The following is a 23,406-nucleotide window of genomic DNA, read 5'->3' on the forward strand; positions in this document are numbered from 1 at the left end:
GAGTATGTTGATTTCAATAGTGATGAAGATGACTTGTTAGGTGATGATTTGCTTGTTGACAACCGTAGTGATGAATACTATGATGAAACGTCAATTAATCATTCTAATCAAGATAAAACGAATGACAATGATAAGGAGAAGATTGAGGCTCTAACTAAAGAACTAAACACTCTTAAGTTAGCTCATGAAACTATCTTCGAAGATCATCGAGAACTTTTAAGAGCTCATGAGAAATTACGCTTTGAAAAGCTCAATCTTGAGCAAGAGCATGAGTTCTTAAAAGCAATCAATGATGATCTCCGCAAGAAAAGTTCTTATTACATTGCCAAACGTTTACTCTTATCCACTTACATGCCTCAAGTCAAGTCTAGTAACAAGAACAAGAAAGATTCTTCCTCTAGCAGTAACAATGATTATGCTAAATCCAATATTGTTGCTTCTAGTAGTTCTCTTGATTCCATTAATGATTCTCTTAGCCAAGTTACACTTGAGCAAGAAAATAGCTTATTGAAGGGAATTATAGAGAAAGGTGTGTACAAAAGCCTTGCCGGGAGTAAGCAATTCGAGGAAATTGTGCGCAAGCAAGGAATGCACCGGAAGAATCAAGGTGTTGGTTTTGAACGAAAGTTCAATGCCAATGGAGTTGAGTGGGAAGAAGATCAATACCCCAAGACAAAGTTTGTTCCTCAACAAGAGAAGTATGATACTTCTTTCAAGGGGACACAAGCTCAAGATGATCTTCCACCACAAGACTACAAGCAAAAAGGCAAGGACAAGCTTCAAGAGGAAATTGATGCATTTGAAGAAGCTCCTAACACCTTAGTCAAGTGGATTCCCAAGACTACTTCAAGTTCCACTTCATCAAGTACGACTACAACTCCAAGGATTCCCATCAAGATGGTGTGGATCCAAAAGAAGAAGAACTAGAGAGTTCTTGAGGGTGACTCCGCCAACATACTTCACTCTTATCATTTTGGCAAGAACAAGTGCAATCAACTTCCACATCTTGCACTAGTTCAAGGAGTCACAAACCCTCTTGTTGGTAAGACAAGGGACAAGGTAACCTAAAAGTTTTCATGGACATCATCTTGTGTGTGCATCACTCTATGTCTATGGATATCCTTGTTTGTTCCTTGTGGGACTAACCCATGTAGGTATTGAAAGTGCAATTCACTCAAATGGATAGCTCCAAGTGATCTACATCAACATTGAGCATCCACATCCTCAACATCTACATGAAGTCATCATCGACAAAACCCGAGGTTAGTTCATCCCTCTAAGGGGGGATATCACATCTAGGGGGAGCTTTACTCTAAGACTTGAGCTAAACCAACTCTAAAGATGTGAACACAACAATGCTTTATGTAAAAGTGGTAACCCCACTTGAGCTTAAACGATGAGTATGACCTATGATCAAGTATTCTCACTTGACTCCTAAGTCAATATACTCATATATAGATGACCTTGTCATCGCAAATTGCTTGATAGATGCTAGAATTGGTTGTGCATGCCTTGTCACATATTTCATTTGCCATCTTATTGTGTGAGCATGCTGGTTGCATATTTTACTCATTCGAGGACATCCACTTGTTGTTTTGATTGTTTAGTTTTATTTCCTTTTGCCAAGTGGATGGACAAGAATGCCTAAGAACCTCCTCTAGCTATCTATGCTTTTCTCGTCTCAAACTCTATTCATGCTACATCACAAAATTTGATCAAGTCAGATTCGAACCACTCTGTGTGAGGAGCGATCGGAGTCCCCGATTCGTCATAGACTTAAACTTCCAAAACCTCTTTATGATTCTCGGTCTGACCGATACCCTACCTTCGGTCCTACCGAGATCATTAAGTTGATCTAGGTTTTCGATCTCGGTGCAACCGATTTGAACCATTCGGTCACACCGAGTTGCAACAACTGTATACAGTTTTTCATCTCGGTGCCACCGAGTTGTTCCACTCGGTCACACCGACAGGGTCGGGCTATATATAGTCACGGGCAAAAATTTGGAAATTTCTCCGAACCCCTTCGCCCGCGCGATAGCCTGCTCTGCCAACTTGGTCTCCGGATCATCTCCTCGCCTCCAGCCGCCTCCAGTCGCTGGTCTCCGTCACCGTCAACGGAAATTCAACCCCGCCATTGCCGCCGTAGCGAGTCTCCGCCGAACTAGGGTATGGACTCGATCTTTGTGCTATTCCCCAATCCGATTCTTAGCACATTGTGATCATCATGATTCTTGCCATGTTTGTTAAACTTCTATCTAGTCAATGAACTCGTAGATTAGGTTTAATTCGAAAATTTTAGGGTTAGGTTTCTGCCGAAACCATCTCGGACCCACCGAGTTGGAAAACTCGGTCCCACCGATTTGGCTTATGCCATTGCACAAGTGAGACTCGGTCTGACCGAGAATTACTTATCGGTGTGACCGATTTTGGAACTCTGTGAAACCCTAGCAGTCTTGGTGCCACCGAACTGTGACTCGGTCTGACCGAGTTCACTAGTTTAGGTGCCAAAACTGCTTCGGTATCACCGAGTTTAGAAATCGGTAGATCCGAGATGCTTTCAGTGGGAAACTAAAACTAAGTTTTTGAATTATTCTTTTGCAAAAATCTCTGCATTTTGTGATGCTCATCCACTCTATCTCATCTATAACCTATTCACAGGGTCAGCAGTCAGAGTTTGCATCATGTCAGACCAAAGTGATAGCCAGAACTTGTCAGAGCAGCAAGTGCAGATGAGTGAGGGCACTAGTCCCTCAAGTTCCTCAGATGATGGCAGCAGGAGCACCCCTAGCAATCTGCCTAAAGCTGCCACAAGACAGAGATTCAGACTGTAGTGGAGCAGCTCCAAGATGACATGCAGGAGAGGAGAGGCAAGACTACAACTGATGCATTTGCCAGAGTGCCACGAGGTCCGAGGTCGTCTGCAGTGCCAGTTGCTGACCCCAGAGCCACCACGTTTGCACCAGCTACAGCCTCAGTTCCACCAGCTCCAGCGTCCACTTCAGCCTCGACTCCGACCACGTCTACAGAAGGCTTCGTCCTTGGAGTGCTCCGGACTCCACCACCACCTGAAGATCAAGCCTGAGTGTTGACTTAGCACTATGCATTTTCTAGGAACTTTTTGGTAACTTGTTGCCAAAGGGGGAGAAAATGTATAGATCATAGGCTTCGAGAGAGAGCGTTGCTTTTATTCTCTCTTATTTTATTATTTGGTGCTTTTTCGAACCTTGTTTGCTTTTGTGTGAGATACTATGTCATTGCTCATGAGACATTGATGATCATCTGTTTGATCATAAGCTACACTTAATGTTTGCTTAATATTATCATCTTATCTATCTTATGTGATCATTCACTATTCTTGGTGATGAGTGCATGTATTTCATTCTTATCATTTTAAGCGCTCCACCAAGATGTATGTGACATGGAAGAGTAACCCATGACTCTAACTCTTTGTGCATTTGCAGTCCAAAGCAAATTTTAAATATGCACAAATTTAGGGGGAGCTCTTACTTGTCACATACTTCTCAAAGTGATGATATATTTCATGCTTATTATCATTTGTCGAAGCTTTGATCTATATGTTGTCATTAATTACCAAAAAGGGGGAGATTGAAAGTGCAACTATCCCTAGGTGGTTTTGGTAATTCATAACAACATATAGCTCATTGAGCTAATGCTATTCCAAGATGACTATTTCAGGAAAGCTCAATGATTGGCATGGCATGGATGTGAAAGTGGAACCCTCAAAATGCTAAGGACAAAGGATTGGCTCAAGCTCAAAATCTCAAGACTCTTCATTTTATATTTTAGTGATCCAAGATCACATTGAGTCTTTAGGAAAAGCCAATACTATCAAGGAGGGATGAAGTGTTGCTTATTGAGCCTCTTGCTTCATGTGCTTAGTGATATGCTCCAAAACCCTCAACTACTTTCCCATATCCACATATGACCTAAACCCTAAGCCAAACTCGGTCCTACCGATTCTTTCTATTCAGTGCCACCGAGTTTCACTTGTCATAACCCACTGCCAAACCCTAGCAATTCGGTTCTACCGATAGGGATCTCGGTCTCACCGAGATGGGATTGCAAACTCTCTGTTTCCCTTTCGTAACTTTTCGGTCTCACCGAAAGAGCGAATCGGTCCCACCGAGATTGCAGTGTAAACTCTCCGTTTCCTTTTTGTAACTTTTCGGTCTCACCGAAAGAGCAAATCGGTCCCACCGAGTTTACCTGACCAACTCTCTGGTTAGCTTATTACCAAACTCGGTCTCACCGAGTTTGTGTAATCGGTCTCACCGAGATTACGTTATGCCCAAACCCTAACCATATCGGTCCTACCGAGTTGCATGTCAGTCCCACCGAAAATCTCTAACGGTCACTAGGTTTACCTTTTCGGTCCGACCGAGTTTGTTGATTCGGTCCCACCGAGATTGGAAAACTGTGTGTAACGGTTGGATTTTGTGTGGAGGCTATATATACCCCTCCACCTCCTCTTCATTCATGGAGAGAGCCATCAGAACACATACACAATTCCAACTCATATGTTCTGAGAGAGAACCACCTACTCATGTGTTGAGACCAAGACATTCCATTCCTACCATATGAATCTTGATTACTAGCCTTCCCAAGTTGCTTTCCACTCAAATCTTCTTTCCACCAAATCCAAATCCTATGAGAGATAGTTGAGTGTTGGGGAGACTATCATTTGAAGCACAAGAGCAAGGAGTTCATTACCTACACACCATTTGTTACTTCTTGGAGAGTGGTGTCTCCTAGATTGGCTAGGTGTCACTTGGGAGCCTCCGACAACATTGTGGAGTTGAACCAAGGAGTTTGTAAGGGAAAGGAGATTGCCTACTTCGTGAAGATCTACCGCTAGTGAGGCAAGTCCTTCGTGGGCGATGGCCATGGTGGGATAGACAAGGTTGCTTCTTCGTGGACCCTTCGTGGGTGGTTGCTTCTTCGTGGACCCTTCGTGGGTGGAGCCCTCCGTGGACTCGCGCAACCATTACCCTTCGTGGGTGGAGCCCTCCGTGGACTCGCGCAACCATTACCCTTCGTGGGTGGAGCCCTCCGTGGACTCGCGCAACCATTACCCTTCATGGGTTGAAGTCTCCATCAACGTGGATGTAGGATAGCACCACCTATCCGAACCACGGGAAAAACATCCGTGTCTCCAATTGCGTTTGAATTCTCCAAACCCTTCCCTTTACATTCTTGCAAGTTGCATGCTTGACTTTCCGCTACCAATATACTCTTTGCATGCTTGCTTGAATTGTGTGATAATTGCTTGACTTGTCCTACAATAGCTAAAATCTGCCAAGAACTAAAATTGGGAAAAGGTTAAGTTTTTATTTGGTCAAGTAGTCTAATCACCCCCCCTCTAGACATACTTTTGATCCTACATGTTTATTATTTAAAATTTTACCTCCTGTGTGGCCGTTTTATTAAGTCTGAGAGTTGGCCAGTCGTCTGCTTCAGCCCCCACGTAGGTAGTACGGGGGTGTTCGGGGTGAATCTAAAACACTCTTTATCCAAAAGTTTGGTCCTTGAAGGAGGTGTTTAGCGCAACGAACCAGGCAATCGGACTATGTGGCTTTATCACCCTCACTTAGCTATAGGAGTTTGACAATAGAATTTTAGCCGCTGCCCCTAGTATTTGTGATTCCGAACTAGGGTGATGTAAACACCTGATCGGGTAAAGACCGATTCGTCGCATAATGCGGAAAAAATCACAAAAGATTTCTAACCTCCGAAAAGCTGACCTGCTCACGCTGCATCATGATAGTTAGTTTTCTGCTTTCTCTACTGAGGTGCTCATCCGGATAAACCAGGACACAATCGTAGTAGTTCTCCCTTTACTACCCTAGCCGATAGAGCGGAGTGTAAGGTAGTAAGCACAGGAGCCGGGCAACCCAACTACTGACCAAAGACATGATTCGGAGCCAATGCATATAATGCTGAATTTCGAGGTGCCGAACTGTACTATAAAAGTGTTTGGACTTTGTTGCCATAGAATGGAGCGCAGTAAAGCTCCTGGCGATTTAAGGCGTACCAAAGTGTATGAGTGCAATTGATAATATTATCAAGAAAAAATGAAGTAGCGAGCTAGTGCCGCAAAAGTTCGGCCGCAAACTGTTTCCATTATAGTTTGATTAATACGTCAAGGCGTATTTTGTACAAATAGTGCGATATGTAATAGTGGCTATTTAACATGCCAATACCAAGGAGGAGCTGCGTACGGGTCCTGAAAGCAGGTAGAATGATCGTTGAGAAGAACATCTAGAGATTCCCCCACATGTCTGTGCTACTTGCCACCTTGGTATCGTCCTTCGAAAGGACCGATTATGAGGCCATCGAGAGGGGCCTGCGGAAAAGAAACCTGAAAAGGATAAAAGGAAAAGTAAAAGTATGTGTGTCCAAGGAAGGTCGAGTCATATTGTGGACCACAGTCTGGTTATGCCTCCGTCTCTGCCCATGGTATTTTTAGCGCGTAGTTATGTATGTGCGGTACGTATGCCGCCACTTGGTCAAGACTGATACGGAGGTCGAATTGCTAATCGAGCTCCTGACGAGCTGGACTATCCTGCTGGAGAGTAGTCTGGACTCATTTGACAGTGTCTGGGAGTATGGCCGCCGAATTAAGGTTCTGCTTGTGAAGTCCGCTCTGTACCTCTGCTACCAGGGCAGCGGTGTGCTCCTCGGTACGGATGGAGTGCTCCGTGTTTCCATTGACTATCATGACACCGCGTGGTCCGGGCATCTTAAGCTTGAGATAAGCATAGTGCGGCACCGCATTGAATTGGGCAAACGCGGTTCGTCCGAGCAGTGCGTGATAGCCACTGCGGAAGGTGACGATATCGAAGATTAACTCTTCGCTTCAGAAGTTGTCCGGAGATCCGAAGACGATCTCCTATGTGATTGAGCCTGAGCAGCGGGCCTCTACACCTGGTATAACTCCTTTAAAGGTAGTTTTGGTGGGCTTGATCCTGGATGGATCGATGGCCATTTTGCGCACTGTATCCTGATAGAGCAGGTTGAGGCTGCTGCCACCATCCATGAGGACTCGTGTGAGGTGGAATCCATCAATTATTGGGTCAAGGACCAGTGCGGCCGAACCGCCATGACGGATACTGGTCGGGTGGTCCCTGCGATCAAAGGTGATCGGGCATGACGACCATGAGTTGAATTTTGGGGCGACTGGCTCTATCACATAGATTTCCCTGAGTGCGCGTTTGCGCTCCCTCGTGGGGATATGGGTAGCGTATATCATGTTCACCATTTTGATTTGAGGGGGAAACTTCTTCTGTCCCCCTGTGTTCGCTGGACGGGGCTCCTCGTCGTCATTCTCGCTTTGCGACCCCTTCTCCTTGTCTTCGGCATTTAACTTGCCGGCCTGTTTGAAGACCCAACAACTCCTGTGAGTATGATTGGTTGGTTTATCAGGGGTGCCATGGATCTGACATGGACGATCGAGTATGCAGTCCAGGCTAGAAGGGCCCCGATTATTTCTTTATATGGCTTCTTCCGCTGACGGGGCTTGGAGCCACTGAATCCGGCGTTGACCGCCGTGTCATCGGTATTGTCACTGTTGCTTCGACACTTGTGTCTATTGCGTCGGGGCTTGCCGTCGCTACTTCTGGCTTCTGAAGTGCCAGGTTCACTTGCATTGTTATTGCTACGGGCTAGCCAGCTATATTCGCCCGCGCAAAAGTGGGTCATAAGCACCGTGAGGGCTGTCATGGACTTCGGCTTTTCTTGGCCGAGGTTTCGGGCGAGCCATTCGTCCCTGATGCTATGTTCAAATGCCGCCAGGGCTTCGCCATCTAGACAAATCGTTGATCTGGTTCTTCTTGGTTAATAACCTAGTCCAGAATTTCCTGGCTGACTCTCGGGGCTGTTGGATTATGTGACTTAAGTCGTCGGCATTCGGGGGTCGAACATATGTACCTTGGAAGTTGTCAAGGAAGGCTTCTTCCAAGTCCTCCCAGCTGCCAATGGAGTTTTCAGGCAGGCTGTTCAGCCAGTGTCGGGCTGGCCCCTTGAGTTTTAGGGGGAGGTATTTGATGGCATGAAGGTCATCGCCGCGGGCCATATGAATATGGAGAATAAAGTCTTCAATCCATACCGCGGGATCTGTGGTTCCATCATATGATTCGATATTCACAGGTTTGAACCCTTTTGGCAATTCATGTTCCATTACTACATCAGTGAAGCAGAGGGGGTGTGCGGCGCCTCTATATCGGGCCAGATCATGACGTAGTTCGGATGGAGTCCGTCTGCGATTTTCGGCTCGGACATAATTGTGCTTGCCATGTTCGGCTTGATAGCTGTCGTCGCGCGTCGGGGCACGCCCTTGTGATCCGTAGATCGATCTGGCCGGACCTGCTTTATTCTTCAGGTCCTGCCGTAGGTCATACGTGCATCCCTGAGCAGTTTTGTCTCTGCCTTTACGGCGAGGTAGGACGGGCCGGTGTTCGGCTTGAGTTGCCGTTTTCTCCCGACCATGTGGTGGTCGATAAGCCGCATTACGCGCTGATGGTACGGGCTCAAGTGCCTCGTCATCGAATTGAGGTAGCAGTTTATGCTTCAGGTAACTTATGGTTGGGCGCTCGAGGTTGTATTCTTCTGCTGCCAGGACATCAGTCCATCTACTGTTGAGCAGATCTTGATCAGCTTGAAGCTGCTGCTGCTTCTTTTTCAGGCTCCTTGCAGTGGCTATTAGCTGTTGCTTAAAGTGCTCCTGCTCCAGAGGTTCCTCAGGCACGATAAAGTCTTCGTCGCCGAGGCTCACCTCATCCTCGGAGGGTGGAAGATAATTTCTGTCCTCCGAGTCTTCATTTGCAGCTTGTTCGTCGGGGCTAACTCGCCCATCCTCCCGATTGTCTTGTTCGGAGTTTTGTTTGACGGGGTTTTCTTGGTCTTCGGCATCGTCCGGAGTGTTGTTTTCTCTCGTGCCGATATTGCTGTCTTTGTTGTGGCGTTATTTAGAGCGTCGTCGTCGGTGCTTTTGTTGTATCTCGGGAGGTTTATCTTCTACTGGATTTTTCTCTTTATCGCTGTCACCCTCCTTGGGTGCGTCCACCATATACACGTCTGATATGTCTCCAATGTATCTATAATTTTTGATTGTTCCATGCTATATATTATATTATCTGTTTCGGATATTTAATGGGCTTTATTATACACTTTTTATATTATTTTTGGGACTAACCTACTAACCCAAGGCCCAGTGCAAATTGATGTTTTTTTGCCTATTTCAGTGTTCCGCAGAAAAGGAATATCAAACGGAATCCAAACGGAATAAAACCTTCGGGAGAGTTATTTTTGGAACAAACATGATCCAGGTGACTTGGAGTAGACGTCAAGAAAGGAGCGAGGAGGCCACGAGGCAGGGAGGCGCGCCTGCCCCCTTGGGCGCGCCCCCATCCTCATGGGCCCCTCGCAGCTCCACCGACCTACTTATTCCTCCTATATATGTCCATATACCCCCAACACATCCAGGAGCACCACAAAACCCTATTTCCACCACCGCAACCTTCTGTACCCAAGAGATCCCATCTTGGGGCCTTTTCCGGAGCTCCGCCGGAGGGGGAATCAATCATGGAGGGCTTCTACACCAACACCATAGCCTCTCCGATGATGTGTGAGTAGTTTACCTTAGACCTTCGGGTCCATAGTTATTAGCTAGATGGCTTCTTCCCTCTCTTTGGATCTCAATACAAAGTTCTCCTCGATCTTCTTGGAGATCTATTCAATGTAATTCTTTTTGTGGTGTGTTTGTCGTGATCCGATGAATTGTGGGTTTATGATCAAGATTATCTATGAACAATATTTGATTCTTCTCTGAAAACTTTTATGTATGATTTGTTATCTTTGCAAGTCTCTTTAAATTATTAGTTTGGTTTGGCCTGCTAGATTGATCTTTCTTGCAATGGGAGAAGTGCTTAGCTTTGGGTTCAATCTTTCGGTGTCCTTTCCCAGTGACAGCAGGGGCAGCAAGGCACGTATTGTAGTGTTGCCATCGAGGATAAAAAGATGGGTTTTATATCATATTGCTTGAGTTTATCCCTCTACATCATGTCATCTTGCCTAATGCATTACTCTATTCTTATGAACTTAATACTCTAGATGCATGCTGGATAGCGGTCGATGTGTGGAGTAATAGTAGTAGATGCAGAATCGTTTCGGTCTACTTGTCGCGGGCGTGATGCCTATATACATGATCATGCCTAGATATTCTCATAATTATGCACTTTTCTATCAATTGCTCGACAGTAATTTGCTACCCACCGTAATACTTATGCTATCTTGAGAGAAGCCACTAGTGAAACCTATGGCCCACGGGTCTATTTTCCATCATATAATTTTCCGATCTATTTTATTTTGCAATCTTTATTTTCCATTCTATATAATAAAAATACCAAACATATTTATCTTATTATCTCTATCAGATGTCACTCTCGTAAGTGACCGTGAAGGGATTGACAACCCCTTTATCGCGTTGGTTGCGAGGTTCTTATTTGTTTGTGTAGGTGCAAGGTGACTTGCGTGTAGTCTCCTACTGGATTGATACCTTGGTTCTCAAAAACTGAGGGAAATACTTACGCTACTTTGCTGCATCACCCTTTCATCTTCAGGGGAAAACCAACGCAGTGCTCAAGAGGTAGCAAGAAGGATTTCTGGCGCCGTTGCCGGGGAGATCTACGCACAAGTCAAGACATACCAAGTACCCATCACAAACTCTTATCCCTCGCATTACATTATTTGCCATTTGCCTCTCGTTTTCCTCTCCCCCACTTCACCCTTGCCATTTTATTCGCCCTCTTTTTCCGTTCGCCTCTTTTTCGCTGGCTTCTTGTGTGCTTGTGTGTTGGATTGTTTGTCACGATGCCTCAAGATAATACTAAACTGTGTGATTTTTCCAATACCACCAATAATGATTTTATCAGCACTCCGATTTCTCCCCTTACGGATGTTGAATCTTGTGAAATTAATACTGCTTTGCTGAATCTTGTCATGACAGATCCATTCTCTGGCCTTCCTAGTGAAGATGCCGCTACCCATCTAAACAGCTTTGTTGTTTGTGTGATATGCAAAAGAAGAAAGATGTGGATAATGATATTGTTAAATTGAAGCTATTCCCGTTTTCGCTTAGAGATCGTGCTAAAACTTGATTTTCTTCTTTGCCTAAAAATAGTATTGATTCTTGGAATAAGTGCAAAGATGCTTTTATCTCTAAGTATTTTCCTCCCGCTAAGATCATCTCTCTTAGAAACTATATTATGAACTTTAAGCAACTAGATCATGAGCATCCTGCACAATCTTGGGAGAGGATGAAATTAATGATTCGCAATTGCCCTACTCATGGTTTGAATTTATGGATGATCATACAAAAAAATTATGCTGGATTGAATTTTGCTTCTAGAAATCTTTTAGATTCGGCCGCGGGAGGCACTTTTATGGAAATCACTTTAGGGGAAGCTACCAAACTCCTAGATAATATTATGGTTAATTATTCTCAATGGCACACCGAAAGATCTACGTTTTGAGTGGAAAGATGGATGAACTTATGAAATTGTTTGCTAACAAGAGTGTTTCTTCTGATCCTAATGATATGCCTTTGTCTACTTTGATTGAGAATAATAATGAATCTATGGATGTTAATTTTTTTGGTAGGAACAATTTTGGTAACAGCGTGTATAGAGGAAACTTTAATCCTAGGTTGTATCCTAGTAATTCCTCTAATAATTATGGTAATTCCTACAACAATTCTTATGGAAATTATAATAAAATGCCCTCTGATTTTGAATCTAGTATTAAAGAATTTATTAGTTCGCAAAGGAGTTTCAATGCTTTGATTGAAGAAAAATTGTCTAAGATTGATGAGTTGGCTAGGAATGTGGATAGAATTTCTCTTGATGTTGATTCTTTGAAACTTAGATCTATTCCACCTAAGCATGAGATTAGTGAGTCTCTCAAATCCATGAGAATTTCCATTGATGAGTGCTAAGAAAGAACCGCTAGGGTGCGTGCAAAAAAGGATTGCTTTATAAAAGCATGTTCTTCTAGTTTTGATGATAATAAGGATGAAGATCTAAAAGTGATTGATGTGTCTCCTATTAAATCTTTTTTTGCAATATGAATCTTGATAATGATGGGACTGGAGATGAGTCAACTTTAGTTAAAAGGCGTCCCAATGATTCAGAGTTTTTCGATCTTGATGCAAAAAATAATAAAAGTGGGATTGAAGAGGTCAAAACTTTACATAGCAATGAACCCACTATTTTGGATTTTAATGGATTTAATTATGATAATGATCTTTGATAGATTGTATTTCCTTGTTGCAATCTATGCTAAATTCTCCGCATGCTTATAGTCAAAATAAAGCTTTTACCATACATATCGTTGATGCTTTAATGCAATCTTATGAAGAAAAGCTTGAATTAGAAGTTTCTATCCCTAGAAAACTTCATGATGAGTGGGGACCTACTATTAAAATTAAGATTCAAGATCATGAATGCTATGCTTTATGTGATTTGGGTGCTAGCGTTTCCACGATTCCAAAAACTTTGTATGATGTGTTAGGTTTCCGGGAATTTGATGATTGTTCTTTAAATTTGCATCTTGCTGATTCCACTATTAAGAAACCTATGGGAAGGATTAATGATGTTCTTATTGTTGCAAATAGGAATTATGTGCCCATAGATTTCATTGTTCTTGACATTGATTGCAATCCTACATGTCCCATTATTCTTGGTAGACCTTTCCTTAGAACTATTGGTGCAATTATTGATATGAAAGAAGGGAATATTAGATTCCAATTTCCGTTAAGGAAAGGCATGGAACAATTTCCTAGAAATAAAATTAAATTACCTTATGAATCTATTATGAGAGCCACCTATGGATTGCATACCAAAGATGATAATAACTAGATCTATTCTTGCTTTTATGCCTAGCTAGGGGCGTTAAACGATAGCGCTTGTTGGGAGGCAACCCAATTTTATTTTTGTTTCTTGCTTTTTGGTTCTGTTTAGCAATAAATAATTCATCTAGCCTCTGTTTAGATGTGGTTTTATGCTTTTAATTAGTGTTTGTGCCAAGTAGAACCTTTGGGAAGACTTGGGGGGAGTTTTTGCGATCTTGCTGTAAAAAACAGAAACTTTAGCGCTCACGAGATTTCCTGTCATTTTTTACTGGAAAGTGCGATTAGGTTGATTCTTTTTGCAGATGATTAGTAGACAAATTCCTCACGTCTTCAAATTTATTTCAGAATTTTTGGGGTTACATAAGTATTCGAAACCTACAGATTACAACAGACTGTTCTGTTTTTGACAGATTCTGTTTTTCGTGTGTTGTTTGCTTATTTTGATGAATCTATGGCTAGTATCGGAGGGTATGAACCATAGAGAAGTTGGAATACATTAGTTTTAACACAAATATAAATAAATAATGAGTTCATTACAGTACCTTAAATGGTGGTTTGTTTTCTTATACTAACGGAGCTCATGAGATTTTCTGTTGAGTTTTGTGTTGTGAAGTTTTCAAGTTTTGGGTAAAGATTTGATGGATTATGGAATAAGGAGTGGCAAGAGCCTAAGCTTGGGGATGCCCAAGGCACCCCAAGGTAAAATTCAAGTACAACCAAAAGCCTAAGCTTGGGGATGCCCCGGAAGGCATCCCCTCTTTCGTCTTCGTCCATCGGTAACTTTACTTGAGGCTATATTTTTATTCACCACATGATATGTCTTTTGCTTGGAGCATCTTGTATGATATGAGTCTTTGCTTTTTAGTTTACCACAAACATCCTTGCTGTACACACCTTTTGGGAGAGACACACATGAATCGGAATTTATTAGAATACTCGGTGTGCTTCACTTATATCTTTTGAGCTAGACAATTTTGCTCTAGTGCTTCACTTATATATTTTAGAGCACGGTGGTGGTTTTATTTTATAGAAATTACATTTTTTACTGGAAAGTGCGATTAGAATGATTCTTTTTGCAGATGATTAATAGACAAATTCCTCACGTCCACCAATTTATTTCAGAATTTTTAGGGTTATAGAAGTATTCGAAACCTACAAATTACTACAGACTGTTCTGTTTTTGACAGATTCCGTTTTTGTGTGTTGTTTGCTTATTTTGATGAATCTATGGCTAGTATCGGAGGGTATGAACCATATAGAAGTTGGAATACAGTAGGTTTAACACCAATATAAATAAATAATGAGTTCATTGCAGTACCTTAAGTTGTAGTTTGTTTTCTTATACTAACGGAGCTCATGAGATTTTCTGTTGAATTTTGTGTTGTGAACTTTTCAAGTTTTGGGTAAAGATTTGATGGATTATGGAATAAGGAGTGGCAATAGCCTAAGCTTGGGGATGCCCAAGGCACCCCAAAGTAAAATTTAAGGACAACCAAAAGCCTAAGCTTGGGTATGCCTGAAAGTGCAACTATCCCTAGGTGGTTTTGGTAATTCATAACAACATATAGCTCATTGAGCTAATGCTATTCCAAGATGATTATTTCAGGAAAGCTCAATGATTGGCATGGCATGGATGTGAAAGTGGATCCCTCAAAATGCTAAGGACAAAGGATCGGCTCAAGCTCAAAAGCTCAAGACTCTTCATTTTATATTTTAGTGATCCAAGATCACATTGAGTCTTTAGGAAAAGCCAATACTATTAAGGAGGGATGAGGTGTTGCTTAATGAGCCTCTTGCTTCATGTGCTTAGTGATATGCTCCAAAATCCTCAACTACTTTCCCATATCCACATATGACCTAAACTCTAAGCCAAACTCGGTCCTACCAATTCTTCCTATCCGGCCCCACCGAGTTTCACTTGTCATTAGCCACTTCCAAACCCTAGCAATTCGGTCCTACCGATAAGGATCTCGGTCTCACCGAGATGGGGTTGCAAACTCTCTGTTTCCCTTTCGTAACTTTTCGGTCTCACCAAAAGAGCGAATCGGTCCCACCGAGATTGCAATGTAAACTCAGTGTTTCCCCTTTGTAACTTTTCGGTCTCACCGAGTTCCACTCGGTCTCACCGAAAGAGCAAATCGGTCCCACCGAGTCTGCCTGACCAACTCTCTGGTTAGCTAATTACCAAATTCGGTCTCACCGAGATTACATTATGCCCAAACCCTAACCGAATCGGTCCAAACGAGTTGCATGTCAGTCCCACCGAAATTCCTAACGGTCACTAGGTTTACTACTTCGGTCAGGCCGAGTTTATTTATTCGGTCCCACCGAGATTGGAAAACTGTGTAACGGTTGGATCTTGTGTGGAGGCTATATATACCCCTCCACCTCCTTCTAATTAAGTGTGAGAGCCATCAGAACACACACATCATTCCAACTCATATGTTCTGAGAGAGAACCACCTACTCATGTGTTGAGACCAAGACATTCCATTCCTACCATATGAATCTTGATCTCTAGCCTTCCCAAGTTGCTTTCCACTCAAATCTTCTTTCCACCAAATCCAAATCCTATGAGAGAGAGTTGAGTGTTGGGGAGACTATCATTTGAAGCACAAGAGCAAGGAGTTCATTACCTACACACCATTTGTTACTTCTTGGAGAGTGGTGTCTCCTAGATTGGCTAGGTGTCACTTGGGAGCCTCCGACAAGATTGTGGAGTTGAACCAAGGAGTTTGTAAGGGCAAGGAGATCGCCTACTTCGTGAAGATCTACTGCTAGTGAGGCAAGTCCTTCGTGGGCGATGGCCATGGTGGGATAGACAAGGTTGCTTCTTCGTGGACCCTTTGTGGGTGGTTGCTTCTTCGTGGACCCTTCGTGGGTGGAGCCCTGTGTGGACTCGCGCAACTGTTACCCTTGGGTGGAGCCCTGTGTGGACTCGCGCAACCGTTACCCTTCGTGGGTTGAAGTCTCCATCAACGTGGATGTAGGATAGCACCACCTATCCGAACCACGGGAAAAACATCCGTGTCTCCAATTGCGTTTGAAATCTCCAAACCCTTCCCTTTACTTTCTTGCAAGTTGCATGCTTTACTTTCCGCTGCCTATATACTCTTTGCATGCTTGCTTGAATTATGTGATGATTGCTTGACTTGTCCTAAATTAGCTAAAATCTGCCAAGAACTAAAATTGGGAAAAGGTTAAGTTTTTATTTGGTCAAGTAGTCTAATCACCCCCCCTCTAGACATACTTTCGATCCTACAAGTGGTATCAGAGCTTTGGTCTCCATTTGCTTGATCTCCATAGCTTTTGGTGGTCATAGCCTTGGTTTCACAACCTAGGAGAGTATGGCGTCTAGCGAGGGAAATTATCACCGTAGAGGTCCTTACTTTGATGGTACTAATTTTGCTAGTTGGAAGCATAAAATGAAAATGCATATTCTTGGACATAACCCCGCCGTTTGGGCTATTGTGTGTGTTGGTTTGCAAGGTGACTTCTTTGATGGGAGAGAACCAAACCGTGAAGCTACCGCAGATGAGTTGAAGATGTTGCAATACAATGCTCAAGCTTGCGATATTCTCTTCAACGGATTGTCCCCCGAAGAATTCAACAAAATCAGCCGCCTTGAGAATGCAAAGGAAATTTTGGACAGTTTGATTGATATGCACGAAGGTACCGACTCCGTCAAGGAATCCAAGTTGGATGTGCTTCAAAGCCAACTTGACAAGTTCAAGATGAAGGATGGTGAAGGTGTCGCTGAAATGTACTCTAGGCTTGCTCTCATCACAAATGAGATTGCCGGCTTAGGAAGTGAAGAGATGACCGATAGATTCATCATCAAGAAGATCCTAAGAGCCTTGGATGGAAAATATGATACCGTGTGCACATTGATCCAAATGATGCCCAATTACAAAGATCTCAAGCCAACGGAGGTGATTGGAAGAATTGTTGCTCATGAGATGTCACTTAAGGATAAAGAGGAACTTCACAACAAATCAAGTGGTGCCTATAAAGCCTCATGTGAAGCCCCTACATCATCAAGTGAGAAACAAGACTTCAACGAAGAATTGAGCTTAATGGTGAAGAACTTCAACAAGTTCTACAAGAGTAGAAGCAAAGATAGAAGCTCCAAGTCAAGGTCCTACAATGACAAAAGATCTTCTAGTCGAGAGCGAAACTGTTACAATTGTGGAAGACCCGGACACTATTCCAATGAGTGTACGGCTCCCTACAAGAGATGATCGTTATGAACGAAGATACTCACGGAGAAGCAAGGATTCGGAAAGGAAGGAAAAATCATCAAGGAGTTACACAAGACGAAGACATCAAGCTCATGTTGGTGAATGGGTATCTGGCTCCGACTCCGACAGCCACTCCGAGAGAAGTTATCACTCCGACTCCGAAGATACTCAAGATGAAGGTGTTGCCGGTCTAGCACTTGTGTCAACCAACTCCTACGACATATTTGACTCACCAAATGAAGGAATTGGAAGATGCTTCATGGCCAAAGGTCCTAAGGTAACACACCCCGAGTATGTTGATTTCAATAGTGATGAAGATGACTTGTTAGGTGATGATTTGCTTGGTGACAACTCTAGTGATGAATACTATGATGAAAGAGCAATTAATCATGCTAATCAAGATAAAACGAATGCCAATGATAAGGAGAAGATTGAGGCTCTAACTAAAGAACTAAAAACTCTTAAGTTAGCTCATGACACTATCTTCGAAGATCATCGAGAACTCTTAAGAGCTCATGAGAAACTACGCTTTGAAAAGCTCAATCTTGAGCAAGAGCATGAGTTCTTAAAGGCAATCAATGATGATCTCCGCAAGAAGAGTTCTTCTTACATTGCCAAGCGTTTACCCTTATCCACTTACATGCCTCAAGTCAAGTCTAACAAGAAAGATTCTTCCTCTTGTAGTAACAATGATCATGCTAAATCCAATATTGTTGCTTCTAGTAGTTCTCTTGATTCCACTAATGATTCTCTTAGCCAAGTTACACTTGAGCAAGAAAATAGCTTATTGAAGGGAATTATAGAGAAAGGAGTGTACAAAAGCCTTGCCGGGAGTAAGCAATTCGAGGAAATTGTGCGCAAGCAAGGAATGCACCGGAAGAATCAAGGTGTTGGTTTTGAACGAAAGTTCAATGCCAATGGAGTTGAATGGGAAGAAGATCAATACCCCAAGACAAATTTTGTCCCTCAACAAAACAAGTATACTTCTTTCAAGGGGACACAAGCTCAAGATGATCTTCCACCACAAGACTACGAGCAAAAAGGCAAGGACAAGCTTCAAGAGGAAATTGATGCATTTGAAGAAGCTCCAAAGACCTTAGTCAAGTGGATTCCCAAGACTACTTCAAGTTCCACTTCATCAAGTACGACTACAACTCCAAGGATTCCCATCAAGATGGTGTGGATCCAAAAGAAGAAGAACTAGAGAGTTCTTGAGGGTAACTCCGCCAACATACTTCACTCTTATCATTTTGGCAAGAACAAGTGCAATCAACTTCCACATCTTGCACTAGTTCAAGGAGTCACAAACCCTCTTGTTGGTAAGACAAGGGACAAGGTAACCTAAAAGTTTTCATGGACATCATCCTCGTGTGCATCACTCTATGTCTATGGATATCCTTGTTTGTTCCTTGTGGGACTAACCCATGTAGGTATTGAAAGTGCAATTCACTCAAATGGATAGCTCCAAGAGATCTACATCAACATTGAGCATCCACATCTTCAATATCTACATGAAGTCATCATCGATAAAACCCAAGGTTAGTTCATCCCTCTTAGGGGGGGGGATATCACATCTAGGGGGAGCTTTACTCTAAGACTTGAGCTAAAGCAACTCTAAAGATGTGAACAAATCAATGCTTTATGTAAAAGTGGTAACCCCACTTGAGCTTAAACGATGAGTATGACCTATGATCAAGTGTTCTCACTTGACTCCTAAGTCAATATACTCATATATAGATGACCTTGTCATCGCAAATTGCTTGATAGATGCTAGATTTGGTTGTGCATGCCTTGCCACATATTTCATTTGCCATCTTATTGTGTGAGCATGCTGGTTGCATAATTTACTCATTCGAGGACATCCACTTGTTGTTTTGATTGTTTGGTTTTATCTTCTTTTGCCAAGTGGATGGACAAGAATGCCTAAGAACCTCCTCTAGCTATCTATGCTTTTCTCGTCTCAAACTCTATTCATGCTGCATCACAAAATTTGATCAAGTCAGATTTGAACCACTCTGTGTGAGGAGCGCTCGGAGTCCCCGATTCGTCATAGACTTAAACTTCCAAAACCTCTTTATGATTCTCGGTCTGACCGATACTCCACTTTCGGTCCTACCGAGATCATTAAGTTGATCTAGGTTTTCGATCTCGGTGCAACCGATTTGAACCTTTCGGTCACACCGAGTTTCAGTAACTGCACGCAGTTATGAATCTCGGTGCCACCGAGTTGTTCCACTCGGTCACACCGACAGGGTCGGGCTATATATAGTCACGGGCAAAATTTGGAAATTTCTCCGAACCCCTTCGCCCGCGCGATAGCCTGCTCTGCCCTTGAGGTCTCCGGATCGTCTTCTCGCCGCCAACAGCCTCCAGTCACTGGTCTCCATCGCTGTCAACGGGAATTCTGCCCCGCCGTTGCCGCCGTAGCAAGTCCACGCCGAACTAGGGTATGGACTTGATCTTTGTGCTATTGCTCAATCTGATTCCTAGCACATTGTGATCATATTGTTTCTAGCCACGTTTGATAAACTTCTATCTAGTCAAAACGCTCATAGGTTAGGTTTGATTCGAAAATTCTAGGTTTAGGTTTCCGCCGAAACCATCTCGGACCCACCGAGTTGAAAAACTCGGTCTCACCGATTTGGCTTATGCCATTGCACAAGTGAGACTCGGTATGACCGAGAATTACTTATCGGTGTGACCGATTTTTGAATTCAGTGAAACCCTAGCAGTCTCGGTGCCACCGAACTGTGACTCGGTCCTACCGAGTTCACTAGTTTAGGTTCCAAAACTGCTTCGGTATCACCGAGTTTGAAAATTGGTAGATCTGAGATGATTTCAGTGGGAAACTAAAACTAAGTTTTTGGATCATTCTTTTTGCAAAAATCTCTGCATTTTGTAATGCTCATCCACTCTATCTCTTCTATAATCTATTCACAGGGTCAGCAGTCAGTTTACAGCATGTCAGACGAGAGTGATAGCCAGAATCTGCCAGAGCAGCAAGTGGTCATGAGTGAGGGCACTAGTCCCTCCAGTTCATCTGATGAAGGCAGCAGGAGCACTCCTAGCAATTTGCCAAAGGCTGCCACGAGACAAAGGAAGAAGAAAACCTCAGACTCTGAAGATGAGGACTATGTGGCAGAGGAAGAGGCCACTTCCAAGAGAGTTGAGCCAGCTCAAGGCACAAAGCCAGGGCTGAAAATCAAAAGGCCAGCAGGCAGGCAACCCATGTCAAAGGCAAGATCCTCAACTGAGAAGCCCACTCCCCAAGAGCCAGTTGCTGCAGAAGGCAAGAAGAGAAAGGAAAGGGTAAAGAAGACTGTTGCTAGGGTACTTGGCAAAGCTTCCATCATGGAAGAGGAAGAAGAAGAAGAAGAAGAGGCAGCTGCACCAGCGCCCAAGGCACCCAAGCTAATGGGAGATGCCATAAAATCAGGGGGAGCTGCTTCCAAGGCCAAGCCAGCTCCAAAGCCAAAGCCCAAGAGGAACACACGGAGCATTCCTGCAGCTGAGAAGAACAAGGCCCCAGTGCCTGAGACTGTTGCTGAGGATGAGGAAGAGAATGTCCTTCGGAAGCTCAAGCCCAAGATCCCAGACCACAACGATGCTCATCCTGTGGCTGAGGATATGAAGCTCAGGAGAGACTCAGGGCTCAGGAAGTGGAGAGAAGCAGACCCATATGCTTCAAGGAGAAGGACTGCAGTGGACTACAGGTTTCACACCAAGGAGCAGCAGGATTTCTATGAGACGGTGCTGCTAGATAAGAAGCCCATTGTCTGTGATATGCGATGGGTTGATTGGACATATATCAAGGAGAATGAGGTGTACTACCCAGGAGTATTTGACAGCTTTAGTGCTTGTGGAGTAGCTGACTTTGTTGGGCAGAAGCTCACAAAGTGGAACGAGGAACTTATCATGCAGTTCTACTCCACGGCACACTTCTATCCAGATGGGAGGATTACATGGATGTCTGAGGGTACAAGGTACCAATCTACAGTGGCTGAGTGGGCACAGATCATTAATGCCCCAGAAGAGCAAGATGAGGACTTGGATATCTATGCCAAGAAGAAGATGGACCATAACTCCATGTCAAATATGTATAAGGAAATTCCCAATGAAGCTCTTGACACATTCAAGTTTGGCTCAGTGCATTATCTGCTCTCAGGACTGCCTACGATCAACTGGATCCTTAGGCACACCCTTCTGCCCAAGTCTGGAGATCACAAGATGATCAGAGGCCATGCTATCAACTTGCTACATGTGTTTGATGTGCCTCAGAAATTCAAAGTCATGAGCCTCATAGTGGAAACAATTAAGAGGACTGCAGCAGATCAAAAGAGGAGCTGTGGATATGCCCCTCAGATTCAGGAGCTCATCAACTCCAAGATGGGCACGGGCGTATATTTGTTGGATAAGGAACACCTGTCCATCCGTCCAGATTTCGAGGACAATGAAGTTGTCATGACTGAGAACGAGCCATCATCTGCCCAAGCATTTGCAAAGAAGGAGAAGGCGAGGAAGGAGATAGCTGCCAAGATGCCTACTCAAGAGGAGGCATCTGAGTACTTTTTGAAGACCAAACAAGAGCAGCTTGGTTACTTGATTGCATCCACGCTGAGGATTGAGCAAAGTCTGGCCACCCTCACTAAGAACCAGCAGAGCCTAGAGAGAATCATGGAACAGAAGTTCTATGACTTGGATGTCAAGGTAACGGAAGTTCAGTCTGCAGTGGAGCAGCTCCAGGAGGACATGAATGAGAGGAGAGGCAGGACCACGACTCATGCTTTTTCTAGAGTGCCACAAGGCCTGATGTCGTCTGCCGTGCCAGTTGCTGACATCAGAGCCACCACTTCAGCACCAGCTACAGCCTCAGCTCCAGCATCTACTTCAGCTCCAACTCCAGTGACTACTTCAACATCTACAGAAGCCTTCGTCCTTGGAGTGATCCGGACTCCACCACCACCTGAAGATCAAGCCTGAGCGTCGATCTAGTGCTATGCATTTTCTAGGAACTTTTTGGTAACTTGTTGCCAAAGGGGGAGAAGATGTATAGATCATAGGCTTCGAGAGAGAGTGTTGCTTTTCTCTCTTGCTTTATTTGGTGGTTTTTCGAACCTTTTCTGCTTTTGAGTGCTTGATACTACGTCATTATTTGTGAGACATTGATGATCATGTGTTTGATCATAAGCTACACTTAATGCTTGATCATTATTATCCTATCTATCTTGTGTGATCATTTATTATTCTTGGTGATGAGTGCATGTATTTCATTCTTATCATTTTGAGCGCTCCACCAAGATGTATGTGACATGGAAGAGTAACCCATGACTCTAACTCTTTGTGCATTTGCAGTGCAAAGCAAACTTTAAATATGCACAAATTTAGGGGGAGCTCTTTCTTATCACATACTTCTCAAAGCGACGATATATTTCATGCTTATTATCATCTGTCGAAGCTTTGATCTATATGTTGTCATCAATTACCAAAAAGGGGGAGATTGAAAGTGCAACTATCCCTAGGTGGTTTTGGTAATTCATAACAACATATAGCTCATTGAGCTAATGCTATTCCAAGATGATTATTTCAGGAAAGCTCAATGATTGGCATGGCATGGATGTGAAAGTGGAACCCTCAAAATGCTAAGGACAAAGGATTGGCTCAAGCTCAAAAGCTCAAGACTCTTCATTTTATATTTTAGTGATCCAAGATCACATTGAGTCTTTAGGAAAAGCCAATACTATTAAGGAGGGATGAGGTGTTGCTTAATGAGCCTCTTGCTTCATGTGCTTAGTGATATGCTCCAAAATCCTCAACTACTTTCCCATATCCACATATGACCTAAACTCTAAGCCAAACTCGGTCCTACCGATTCTTCCTATCCGGCCCCACCGAGTTTCACTTGTCATTAGCCACTGCCAAACCCTAGCAATTCGGTCCTACCCGATAAGGATCTCGGTCTCACCGAGATGGGGTTGCAAACTCTCTGTTTCCCTTTCGTAACTTTTCGGTCTCACCGAAAGAGCGAATCGGTCCCACCGAGATTGCAATGTAAACTCAGTGTTTCCCCTTTGTAACTTTTCGGTCTCACCGAGTTCCACTCGGTCTCACCGAAAGAGCAAATCGGTCCCACCGAGTCTGCCTGACCAACTCTCTGGTTAGCTAATTACCAAATTCGGTCTCACCGAGTTTGTGTAATCGGTCTCACCGAGATTACGTTATGCCCAAACCCTAACTGAAT

The sequence above is a fragment of the Triticum urartu genome, chromosome 4A (assembly GCF_056163025.1).
Source record: "Triticum urartu cultivar PI428250 chromosome 4A, HENAU_Tu73, whole genome shotgun sequence".
Lineage (NCBI taxonomy): Eukaryota > Viridiplantae > Streptophyta > Magnoliopsida > Poales > Poaceae > Triticum > Triticum urartu.